Here is a 14,019-nt window from a genome sequence, read left to right as displayed (position 1 = left end):
AACAATCACTATCGTTCAAGTATCTTATCGATGAAGGAAGTTATCTTTAGTCGAATTCTAAAATGTTTATGTTTTTTGTCATTACATGCGATATTAACATGGTTACACTAGGCTAATTGCATGATTGATTATTGATACATACTACAAATCTGATTTGACTTTCAAGACACGTTTGCCAAATGCCTCGTAATATGTCAAGTTCTTAATAAATGCTTATATTTCTGCTAATATATTTTTATCTAATTTGTGTTTAACAGTGCATATCTTTCCCAATTAACCACGGAATGCAATGACAAATAAACACAAAAGGGTTACATTATATGTAACGCAGACCTAAATACATTGTGTTTTTTTTTTACAACAAAAGAACAAACTATTACAAAGACACAAGTTAATAGGCAATAAAGTTACCGTTAACATGTACATATAATAGGAAACAAGAAAACGTGTACTGATAAACAAGTTGTACCTCTTAATGACAAGGTATTTAAAATACATAAAAGGCACGAAGAAATATGAATCTCTCTCTCTCTCTCTCTCTCTCTCTCTCTCTCTCTCTCTTTCCTTTCTCTCCACGGTATGAAAAACTTGTGTCAATATATTTAGTGATAGGATGTATATGATAAAATGAATGAAAAATGCAAATACTTTAAAGAAATAAAAGGACAATGTAAATAAATTGATCATCCTTTCAGATATTAAAAAATATAATTAAACAACGCATTTCCGTTAGTTCTAGATGTATGTTTGCATTGTTATGCAAAACAAATATTGTCCTTTATTTAATCTTTTTTACTTCCCTGTGTGTGTTGACTCCTTGTACAAATCATATTAAAATCTTATTTATATCGATGTTCAACATAAATATTGTAATGGTAAAACGGTACTGTAACAAAATGGTACATGTCAATATTTTCTTTAATTGATTTTTTCTAATACTTTTCCCTGTATTAGATTGTTCCTTGTACAGCGTTATATATTTTCGTTCATTAAACAACTAAAATAATCACTTGTTTCAAATTAGTTGGCTACATTATGTTATTAGGGTTATTACATGTACTTTAATAAGGCTACATATTTATGATTTTAAAAAAAATCAGATAAACTAGCGTTATTGATAAAACAAATCAGATCTAACTTAATATTAAAATATTTTCTAGTAATACGAAAGGAGCATAAAAAGATACAATTTTATAAGAAAGCAATTTGTTTGTTAAAATAGTAACTGCATATCTTAATCGCTTCTTACGTGTAAATAAATCAAACACACTAAAATCTGATTCTTTTGTTTTATTCAATTGCGTTTTAAATTATTATCCAAACCGTTTAATATTATTGGATGCATGTGAGATAAATTTACTTTCAGGAAAAAACAGTGTGTAGTTAAACTTAACTTATCCAAACCAGTATGAGGTAAGAAGAAGGAATTGTTAAAAAAAAAACCCTTAATGCCTCCATATAATATGATACAGTCATGCACATATATACAGAACAAAGAACACACTGCTTGACGTACATAAATTTGGAACATTAACAATAAGAAATAATACAAAAGAAGTAAACAAAAAGCATTAAACTCAACAGTTTCAAAAATTGAGTGTGTGTATACATCTTCTATATAAAGATATATGATGATGTACAGTTGACGAACACAATTAAAGTCTGATCTTATACAAATTGTGCGAGGAGTGATTAGTATCCAGACAAAAGATCTACCCTATATTTTATATTTTGAACAGAAATGATTTAAATCAACATTTATTTTCCTTCTTTTTTAGTTATAAATAAGAAAAACGGAGCAAGTACTATGCACATCTCTGATAAATATTTAATTCATTTTAGAAATAAAAACTTCCTAATTTGAAATCTTTGGAGGAACTATTTAGATGAGTGTGTATCATTTATGCAATATTTTGCAAAATAAAAAAAATATATATTTTAATGTTAACATATTAAGTAAAATTCAATCGTATAAGTTGCTACAACTTGTACCAACCGTTTCTGAAGCAAAATCTTGACCTAGAGAACGCGTCAACATAAATAAGAATACTTTTAGGTTCTTTATGAAGTTTTCCTTCAAAATGGGCGCTCTACTGTGCACTTGCACTAATTAAAGGACGGAAGTTTACAGACACATTATTATTCCTCGATTGTTTGATCCAATAAAATGTCTAAATTAAAAAAAAGATATTTAAAAATTGTATCATAGCATATAGATTAAATAAATTTTATGTACAAAGTAAAATCATGTGACGCAATTACACCTTCATACCGTATTTAAAGCAATATGAACTGCATTTTTCATGTTGATTTTTTTTTTACCAAAATGTTCATTTCTACTAAAATGACAAAAGTGTCATGGTTTTTAAATTTCTGTTTGCCGTATGTTTGTGGAAAAGGCCGTTAAGAAGCAAAAATTGAATTATTGTCATCCTGTACAAAAATTGATTTGCTATATTTTTCATAGACGAGAAATAGTTCCTTTGACAAAAATTTATGATTTTGTCAAATCTTATCTATCATAAAAGTTTAAGTTATGTGCAGACCTATCATACCAGCAGGTTTTTGGCAGCAAAATAAAATTCTGAAAAGCTCTTATTGCTTTAATCATTAGAGTCTTGTCTTTAAGCACCATTACCTCTGGCCCAGGGGCCGTGACATCCATTATTTGGGAATAGTAAACCTTTCTCGTCATAGCTTTGTACTTGATTTATTGGAATTAAACACTGGATCAGAGAAGATTTTCAAAGAATTACTGCGTTCATTTAGAGCCCCACTCAAACACTAGAACCCCTCACTAGGGAGCTATAGAATTTACAGTTTTGGAAGAGGCTCTCTTTCTTATCAAAACCATGAACTCATAGATCATTTGGTCAATACTCAGGAGCAGAGGAGATGATTTCCAAATACAATAGTGTATTTTCACTTTAAATTAATTAGAGTTCAACCCTGACACAAGAGCCTCTGACCTGAAAAAATCACAATTTTGGATGAGACAATCTTTCTCATCAATATTTTGTACTTAGGTCATGAGCTAAATACTAGTACCAAAGACCAAAGGAAAATATTTCATGATATTATCACTATATAATCATTAGATCCCGTAATACCGCCGAAACCCAAGAGGACATGAATTTCACAATTTGGTAGGAAGCTCAATGCTTCTTACAAAAATGCCAGCAAGTTGACAGCTTGGTGTCCATTTCCATGGTTATAGCCTCACTCATCGGGCCCAAAATGGAGGGGGGGGGGGGGGGGGGCAGGGGCCATGCATTTCACAACTTTGTTGTCTTTCCTTCACTCACATATGATATATGTTTAATATTCTTGAAATTGGTTTCGCAGTTAGAAAGCAGAAGCTGGAATGTTCAAATGTTTACGAACGATGAAGGACGAACGACGACAGAAAAAACAGATAGCAGAAGAAAATGTGAAAAACAAATTCATTATAAGCTTTTTGCAAAATTTGATTGAAGGCTAACTTCATATATTGATATATCTTATTAGTTAAAAGTGGACAAACACAGACATGTGTTTCTTATTTCCATCATATTTCATTGAAAATGACAGTTTGAAACATTATCTTATTTTACAATAATTAAATATCTAATAACACCTTATAGTTAATACAGAAACCAGAACAACAGGGCCAAAATTAACTGAAATGTATATCATTTTATTGCTTCACTTTTGTTGTCAATGTTACTTCCATTATGCTGGATAGCCATATGTTGTGCTTTAGATTTTGTTTTATCTTTTTCCGATAAAATACAAAATATAAATTCTTCTCAATACATTTAACGAAAAATAAATATGTATAGGGATTTTTGTCATTCTATTTTTCTTTACTTTATCACAATGTATCATAAATCAAACGTCTGAAGAGCCTGTCGCTCCTATATTGCTGATTTTAAATGGCTAATTCGTCCTTACCCATGCCATCGTTATGACATGACATCACAGATGGTGTAACTCCGCCACCAACGGACTTTGACGTCCGTATCGACACAATACGATCGGACTTTAGTACAAACCATCTGACTTTCGCGTGACCATTGAACTTTGGCATCTTACACACATAGAGAACTACAGGATATCCAACATCAGTGCAAATATTAACATTTAAAATATCGACATAATACAATGCCTAAAAAAATGTTTAAACAATCTTTTTCTATATCAGGTGGTTTTTGTTGTTGAAAAAAGAATTTTCATTTTGATTACTTTCAAGAAAATTATTGATAAGTTAAAATCAAATAAAATAAAAGTCAATCTAGTGTGTCAAAAGTTACATTTTTTTCCACGACCTTTTGTTACACATACTTCAGAACTGAACAAGTGAAAACTGTAGGCACATTTTGTTGTCAACTATACGTCTAATTCAATAAACTATGTAAGCATAAAACGGTGAAGTAAACAAATTATAATATGGTTTGAACAAGTAAAGAGAATGAATAAAATAGGCGGTAATTAGTATAATCAAGAATAGTTAAAGAGCACTGTCTAGTATCTTGTTCACTCTACATAATTATTATATTGTAGATCGACTGCAATATTCACATCATCTACGTATTCATTTGTAAATATTACTGTACACATATTTAACAATACAAATCATCAGGTATCTCTGTTTTATATATATATATATATATATATATATATATATATATATATATATATATATATATATATATATATATATATATATATATATATATATATATATATATATATATTTATTTATTTATTTATTTATTTATTTATGAGTGTTAAATCAACATTCCCAAGAGAGATGCAACATTAGCTTATTTATGTTCATATCACAAACTTCATGAAATATAGCTGCTTTACTTGCAAAATTATCCATATGAAAGATCAGTAAACATATTATTGATTGTTACTTGCAAAATTAGCAAAGAAAAACTTGAACATGTACGAATACGAGTGGAGCTCAAATGATGTTTATTCTCTTTAAAATTTGGAATATGTTTAGGAAACTGTAAGTTACGTTTACATGAAAATAAGAAAAAAAACAGTTTCAGCATAAGTAGCCGGGTTGTTCTATTTGGTGTGAGCGATTCGATTATTCTCCTTTTTAATGGAAAACCTATGCATTGATGGCTTGACTTAAATAAGAAAGAGCCCTAAGATGTCATTTTAGTAAGACGGTGATACTAAAAGCCTGTCCAGAATGTCAACAGTACAACTATAGAGCTATATGTAGTATACCATTTTTATCATCAATCATTTTCATAATCAAGGAATGATTTGGAATTTTTGTGATGTTTGACATTTTAAAATAATACGCTTGTGCGACAATATAGTTATTAAAGATACGTTGGTATCAAAAAGTTATAATTAATAAAGGAGTCTTATCGTAATAAAACATGCTTCTTATAATAAGAAATTAATAAAATGATGACACAGTCAAGCAGATCATATTACCAAATGATTCTATCAGTTTAATCCGATTTGACCTTTTTGTTTTTGCATAAAGGTCAAGTCAAGGCCACTACCTTATTCCTCAACGTAAGGGATGATAAGATTAAGTGTAACGCTTTGTAGTTAAAATAAAAATCTGATAAAAGAATATTTCAGATTTTTATGTATTATGAAGACTTGATATAAAGATATAAATTGACAGAGAAACTATTATATTTTGCATGGATTTTGAATTTAATTTATTAATTATATAGTTTACTCGGGAATTAATTTCCTAATAAGTAAACATGCAATCCTAATTTTTATTAACTATTCTTTATCATTCCGCAGCCCTGGTCAGAACATACACAACAGACATGTAAATGTAGAACTAGTGTTTTTTAAACATGTCTCTCTCTCTCTCTATCTCTCATGATTTATAAAAAAAAATACGGACAGCAATTATCACCGATATACATGAACTTCATAAAGGCTGTTAAATTATATGCATCATTACACTGGTCAAAACAGTCAAAATATAAGTGATCATTTCATCATTTCGATCGGTATGTGGTTATCTGCACGTGCTGAACATGTTGTGTTATTATGCGCTTTATCTCAGTCAGGTTTCATGGCACAGAACATTACATATTTCACGCACTCCTCCACTTATTTTTCTTTCTTTCTTTTTTTTTTTTACAAAGTACAGAACACGGTCATTTTTTTAAAAAAATTCATGTAATAAAATAAGCAGTTTATGCACGATCGGTATGTACAAGTATATCTTGATTTGTGTCAATGTTGAGTCAAAATTATTTATGTTTGTACATGTAATAATATTGCCCTCTTTGAAATGCAAGCATATAAATGTATATCAATAAATAAATGATATAAATTTTTAAATATCCGAATTAATTAAAAGCTATTTATTTACTTAGCGAGCAGTTAAAGACCGAACAGGGGATGTCAGGGGCATGCACATGGGTACAGTGCTGCTATCGTGAAAGTTGACAAAACTATCCTATCCTATCCTATATCCTGTATCCTGCATCCTATCCTGCAAAAAAGCTCTATCCTATCCTATCCTATCCCATACTTTCAAAATATAGGAATGCAAGTTAAATGAAACGAAATTTAAAGATAAAATGATTTTATTAATTAATGTAGTACTCAAAATGAATAATTAAATCTTAAAACCGAATATTCATCGAGCGGAATAACTTACTTACCTGTGCTACGGTAAAATTAAATCGTACGCGGGATGGACACAATAACGTAAACAAACAGGTAAGCGATTAGATTTTTGATTTAATTATATTTATGCATAAAAAACAGATAAATAACTTCGGTGCACTTATTGAGGAACTGTTTAGTCACATATTTTTTTCAAATTATTTTCTTATCACATACAACTGAGCGTCATTCTCATTATTCGAGCGATTCGTTCGGCGATAAATGTAAACACGATCTGAAAATAAGTAATTCCTTTGGGAAGTTTATATCGTTTATAGTTTAAACCACTCGGAGGTATTTTTAAAGTATAAATTCTTAAGCATTTATAGCTAGCTAACATTTATTAATTCGATATGTTCAGGTTAATATCGGACAAAAATATGCGTCCCTGTTACTGGGCTTCGAAGAAATTATATTAAACGTGAATCAATGTCTGATTCTTGTATACATGTTTATCTTTTAAAATGCAAAATTAGTCGTTTATAAATTCAAGCTTTTATTAATTTGCAGACTTTAAATGAAGTAAATACAGAAATATATTTCTGACGTTGTCAAATGTTGCAACGAATTTTCGCAGTAACTCCGTACTTGCGTACGAATTGACAAAGATGTAGCGCCGACATTTTAGCGCGCATTAATGTTAAGCACCGCGTTCTTGATATAATAATTATTCTTAAATGGTTTAACTTGTTAAACGTTTTAAATTGACGTTGAAAATACATTGTTTAGCCAATTTTCGTTTCGCAAAATAACTCTGAAATTTATACTCGAATCTGATTGGCTACAGGATGCAGGATAGGATAGGATAGGATATGATAGAACTTAATTTTTATATTTCTATCCTGTATCGTGCATCCTGCATCCTATCCTATCCTTGTCAACTTTCAGGATAGCAGCACTGTATACAGTGGCTTACAGGGGATGACATGGGCGAACATGATATTACAGGGGCTTACAGTGGCACACTGGGGTTGTGTACAGTGGCACACAGGGGATGACAGGGTATACAGGGGCTCTGTACAGTGGCACACAGGGAATGTACAGGGGATGGTAGTGAAAACACAGGGGATGACAGGGGAAGACAGGGGATTTTCATACGGACAGGGGTTTTTAGAGCCAGTAGTGTTAGATTCAAACATTGATTACTTTTTCTACGCCAAGTTGTATGATTGTAAAAAAAGAAAAAAATATACTATTTGTATTTCCTTTCATGTTCATTTCATGAATGATTATTCAAATTTACGTTTGACAAGTCGAAAACCAGAAAAGACTCCTGCCTTAAGTTAGATGGTTTGAAGCAATGCGACATCCGTATTTTAATCCAATTTGTATTTCATTGTTTATCCCATTTACTGATATGCATTTTCTTTTCACGATCTGCTTATCAAATCAAATGCTATTAAATATGAATGTAAATGCCTGTCAAAAAAAGAATGAGATAAACAATATTGATATCGAATTATTCATTATACATATTTCTAATTTAAGAAAATCATATTGCAGGTTGTAAAAGTAAAGTACTGTGGAATCATTAGATTTTGCGGTGGCACAATTTTCGTGGAATTCGTGGCTACCTCTCATTTACAAATATACACCCCCACGAAGTAATAAACTAGTGCTATCAAGTCATAATTCTTTTGCATGTATACGAAAATACACGAAATACACGAAATAACGTCCCCTCGAAATTGTAAAATTGTAAAATTAAAGCAATCCAGCTTTTTTTCATTCAGAACGATTAACTAGCTACTGCAAATAATACCTATATGTTTAAGTCCATATTACTTATAAAGTAATTATCAATAGTAATTATCAATATTCACAGATCTCTCTCTCTCTCTCTCTCTCTCTCTCTCTCTCTCTCTCTCTCTCTCTCTCTCTCTCTCTCTCTATCTATCTCGAATTGTTCAATAATTTTTCATTAACGTTAAACATGTTCAATATTACTTTTCTTCTAGAATTCTACGACGACAGATTATTTTTTTATTTTGCACTATGTAGATGTGCATTTCTTACGAAGACATTTTCCAATTTTTAGCTACTTTAAGTTAAAAATAAATATATTGGATTTCTATAAAAAAAAAATGTTAATTTCTGTTTAAGGTTAATAAATTTGAAAGACATCTTTAAGTTAATTTAATCCTGATAGTATGTTTCGGCTCCATATATTTCGTACTAAACTGTTGTTTCCTGCTATTATTTCCTGTATCATCGTGTTTATGGAATATAACTCCCGGTCAGTTACTACATGATGTAGTTGAATTTTAATTTCACGCTATGCATTCGCTTTTAACTATGTTTTTTGTGATTTTTTACATGGGACTTTTGGCGATTTCAAAGGCTTATGGTAAGATTACATTTTCATGATGGCATCTTACTTTGCTATAGTATTGAATAATAGTTTTCATTAATTTCAATATTTTTATTAACGTACGGTGTAGAGCATTCTAATCAAGACGAATATGTACATATACTGCTTATCAATAATATAAAAATAGTGCCTGTTTTGGAGGGTGACAGATAAAATCAACACCATGAGAAAACCATTGTCAACCGACGCGTATCCTCCCCAACAGGCACTACTCATTTTATTACATGTATACTAAAATGTCATAATTTTAAAGAAAAATTTACCGTTTTCTATAGAAATGACTTGACTTCTAATACAAACCGTACGTTCATCATTTACAGGCATGTAACAATTCCTTTTATTATCCGTTGCCAAGTGTGTCGCTATCAGAGAGGTAATAGAACGGATTATCAACTGCATCTAAACCGATCAGATTTCTGTATTTAACATTAAAGTATATTAATATATTTTACAACCGTAATACATGTGCATGATTTACATGTGTAACACTCAATATGGATAAATGTATACCGTGTAAACAATTTAATTGTCACATGTTATTTATATAATCGTGATTGTTATCTGTAATACGGCTTTATAATTTTCTGTAAATCTCTTTTACTGAATTGCATTTTATATAATCTAAAAAAGGACCAATACATAAATGAAAAAAACCCATAATTCCTCTGCTTGAGAAATAATATCAAAATTTACCTGTTTTTATACCACATCTGATGGTATTATATGTGTAAAATATGTGCTGGATGTGTGTTTGTTGACAGTTAACGTTGCCGTTAACAAACCAGCATACCAGCAGTGTCCTCTGTCACCAGGTGACGACATATATGACGGCAACGCTGTTGACGGACGTAAATCTGACCTGGGCTTGGACAATGGTCAATGATGGCCATAGATCATGTGCTAGGAATGATGAACCTTTATTATTTTTACAGAACGTAAATCAAAACTTAAAAAAAAATCACATCGAAATAATCATTTTGAGAGATTCTATGAACGTGTGTCGCTAACAAGCGTCGCAAATACTGTTTTCATATTAAAGGGTGCTTTTACATAATGTTTGAGTTTAAGTCATCGGAGGCCAGTGGTGACTTGGCCAATCTCTGCAAACATTCATGTTCCCTCGCCAATCCTTTTATAATGCTAATTGTATACTATCTGAAGTTTTTGTATCCGGTATTTGTTTTCATTAATTTATGCATAACAGAGTAACTGTGAAAAATATTCCGCCGTATTCATATACGTTGTAGAGTATAATTAAACTTCACTAGATGAATTTACCTATAGAGATGTTACCCATGTTTTTATTGATAGAAGTGTTTGCGATTTCACAGGCTTATGTAGAGTTTACATGCATATAACGAATTGTCATTAGAAATTTAATTAAACAGCTAGTATGTAATGTAATTTTTCCTTTTACATAAACAAAATTATTATTGAGGCAGTTATCTACCTGTATTTTTCATCATTATAATGTTATGTAAGTTGCATTATTAGTTCACTTATTTCGTAAATGCTGATTGTTTGGTATTTTCACAAACCATATTTACATTTTACTACCGAAATATATTGCTTTAAAACACTATTTTAGATAAAAAAAAAACAATAGGATAAAAAATAACATAATTAATAAACGTTCAGTAGTTATTCATATAGAATAATGCATTTGATACATTCAGGTTTTTATAAAAAAAAAATCATTAAGAAGATTTGACTTTTTATAACATGAAATGACAACAACTGCTCGGGCAAATCAAACAAAATCCCACTTTAATTGTTTTTGTTTATAAGGAATGTTCATAAGTAAATGTTAGTTTAAATGAACCTACTCAATGTTGTAAATGTAAATAATGTTGTTTATATGGACTTCCGTGTTTGTTGCCAGTTAACGTTGCCCTCAATAAACCATCATACCAGCTCGATCCATTCCTACCACGTGACGACACGTATGACGCCAGTAACGCTGTGGACGGACGTAAATCTGACATGAGAAAGCACGCTGGGCAATGTGCGATATCATTCTTATCAACAACCGCCACCTGGTGGGTGAACCTGGGCAGCATCCACAGGATTCATCACATCACTATCTCATTCAGGACGGAAAACTCTGGTATACTCTGTGGTGTCATCATGCATATACGTTTTTTATTTACATGATAACATTTGGGTTTTATCATATTACTAAATCTGCGTATGATTTCCCTGTTAGTTTAACAGATGTTATAGCGAAAAACATGTTGTTGGTTTTAGTGTAATAGAAACTGGAGAAAATTAATCTGTTTTAAAGGCTGCAACGAATATGAACAGTAACTGAAACAAATGATCAAACATATTTAAAATTTTTAAATTAAAATTACAAATTAAAAAGAAAATAAGACATTGAGTTCAAAAGTTTGCTTTATTCACTTTATAGATATATTTATTCATGTTTTAAAATGAGATAATATGTCAGGAGTCATTTGAGGTAAGATTTGCGGTTACACGGAGATTACTTACATATTTGCATCGTGAAATGGATTAAAATAATAATGTAGAAACACCAGATTACACATCTAATTGGTTAATTTTTTCCTGTGGATTTTAAAGGTTTTGATAAAAGTGTTTTGTTGCATTATAATAGTCCATTTTTCCCTATTATTGCAATTTATTTAAAATAGTTTATTAGCAATTAATAGTAACAAATCATGAGAAAGGTTATGACTTTACTTTCGAAAATGTTAGGTATAAATAACACTTAAAATAACCACACAGAAAATATACATATTTTTCACGAACTTTTTCATATTTCCTTAAAAAGAAAGTTTGATCATCATACACTTTTTCCTTCTGTAGTTATAAAACCCGTCTGACAAATTCATTTCAAGTTTATAACAGACTTAAGTATATTGAACAGAATAATATTTAGCTTTAGTAAAATACCTTAAAACTGCAAGCCGAAAACCTGACCTTAAGGTTCTGAGTCTTAATTGACGATTTTTGTCAATCCTCTATTAATGAAAATGCATCAATGCATGACCTAAAGTAAAAAGGTAACGGTATGAACGACATGGAGTTTTCATTAATACAGATTGTCTAATAACGAAAATGTCCAGTGCTATCAAAATTATACAACAACAGTTCGCGCAAAGTTTTAACAAAGCAGACTTGTGTCTCATCTAAAACCGCAATTTATCAAATCATAGCAAGTAGACAACATAAAAATCAAACGATAACGTTGTTGTTAACCTTTTTTTCAGATTGTACTCAAGCATACTTTAAACCCTTAGATGCAGATTAACACAAACAATCTCTAACATATATGCATGACTAACATGGCGACCAGATAAAATTACTGTATGTAAAGAGATTATTCTTACAATCGCTATATACTTCTTGGTGTGTTTTAGAGTGACACTTGAATGGCCAGATTTGAGTTTTACCTTCTGTTAATAATATTTTTTCGAATTATGAGCGACAATTAGGTATATGTTATTCTTGAAAATAATCTTTATAGCACAAAATTTTTGGTGTTTATTAAAACAAGCCAACTGATTTCCAATATTATATATTGAGTTTTACCTTCTGTTAATAACATTTTTTCGAATTATGAGCAACAATTAGGTATATGTTATTCTTGAAAATAATCTTTATAGCACAAACATTTTGGTGTTTATTAAAACAAACCAATTGATTTTCAATATTATATATTATGTTAAAGAAGGCGCTAGCTCGATAAAGAAACCTTCGTATGTGAGCTCCTCTAAATCATATAAAGTTTTTTCAGGGTCAGATATTAAAGGGATTAGGGATTTTAGATTAACTTGAGAAATGTTCAATGTTATCTACCAACTACGGTTATTAATAATATTATCTTTACTTGTGTACCTTAAGGTTCAAGTGATATGTTGTTAAAAAGAAGGTGTTATGTGCCTTTTTATGTTATTTCCTGTTTGGATTAAGCGTGCTTAGTTTTTAAAAGCAGGCTCAGACAGCCCTGATCGCCATACACTCTCTCATGCAATTGTTTAAATATATTTTTTTCACCAACATTTCTTCCTAACGACAATCACATATTATACCTGCTGAAAAATTTCTCTAACAACAACCATATATGATACATGATACCTGCTGAACAATTTATATTTCTCTTTATATAAAATTTTTAATTTTCAACAGAGCGCAACCAGTGTTGATATAAAAACCTGTTAAAATGGTTAATATACATATCATAACTTTTTTCATATATTGAAGTGGTTTAATAATACGTAATTTTTTCTCAAAGATTTCTCAGGGGTTAATCTTCACGGGTATATTCGATGTTATGATAAGCTGGCATTATATTAAACGACAAATATATGAAACTTGCATATATTTCCCATGTAAGTGAGTGTTAAACCACTTATATATCTTAATCGATAGGTGCATGAGGAATGTGTAATTTGTATCGCATAAAATGTAGTTGGTATTTACCGATTTGGTAGTTATCAGTGTAGAAAAATCGTATAATCTTGTTTTTTATTGGATCGATAACATCACTTACAGATTCTTGGTTTCTGAGGATGTCATCAGGCTATATTCTTGGATTCTCCATGTATGTCTCCAATACGACGGATAGATTACAGGGGACGTTGTGTTTCAAGGACAACAACTTTACAAAAAGCACATTGCCTCCTGTCTTCACAACAAATTGTTTTGTTCATGGGCAATATGTCATCTACTACAACGAGAGACTAAGAGGAGTCGCCTACCCTGACGGTTATAATAGTTCTGTAGCTATTGAGCTTTGTGAAGTAGAGGTATATGGTTAGTGTTCTTTATAATTTCAATGACCTTTGAAAATGTTTTAATATATTTCAGAATTGGTCACATATTTACCTGTTGATTAAAACATAATACAATAAACTAGTGTGAATACCCTGTGGATTTAATCAGTAATGTGACAGCGTGTTGTCAATTTCAGTAAAACTATCAAATCTTGTTCAATCATTAAAAGTGTGTATTTTTTTCTCGGATTCCCC

The 14,019-nt window shown here is 30.5% G+C and overlaps 1 long non-coding RNA gene across 1 annotated transcript; it reads left to right on the top strand.

Annotated features, from left to right (window-relative positions):
- The first annotated feature begins 8,907 nt into the window (after positions 1 to 8,907).
- On the top strand, positions 8,908 to 13,792 carry LOC136273759 (uncharacterized). The gene is made up of 3 exons (XR_010711991.1): positions 8,908 to 9,001; positions 10,908 to 11,132; positions 13,544 to 13,792. It is a non-coding gene; the product is annotated as an uncharacterized lncRNA (long non-coding RNA).
- Positions 13,793 to 14,019: the final 227 nt, after the last annotated feature.

This window comes from Magallana gigas, chromosome 1 (genome assembly GCF_963853765.1).
Source record: "Magallana gigas chromosome 1, xbMagGiga1.1, whole genome shotgun sequence".
NCBI lineage: Eukaryota > Metazoa > Mollusca > Bivalvia > Ostreida > Ostreidae > Magallana > Magallana gigas.
Note: the sequence above shows the minus strand (reverse complement) of the source record. Positions and strands in the feature narration are given on the sequence as shown.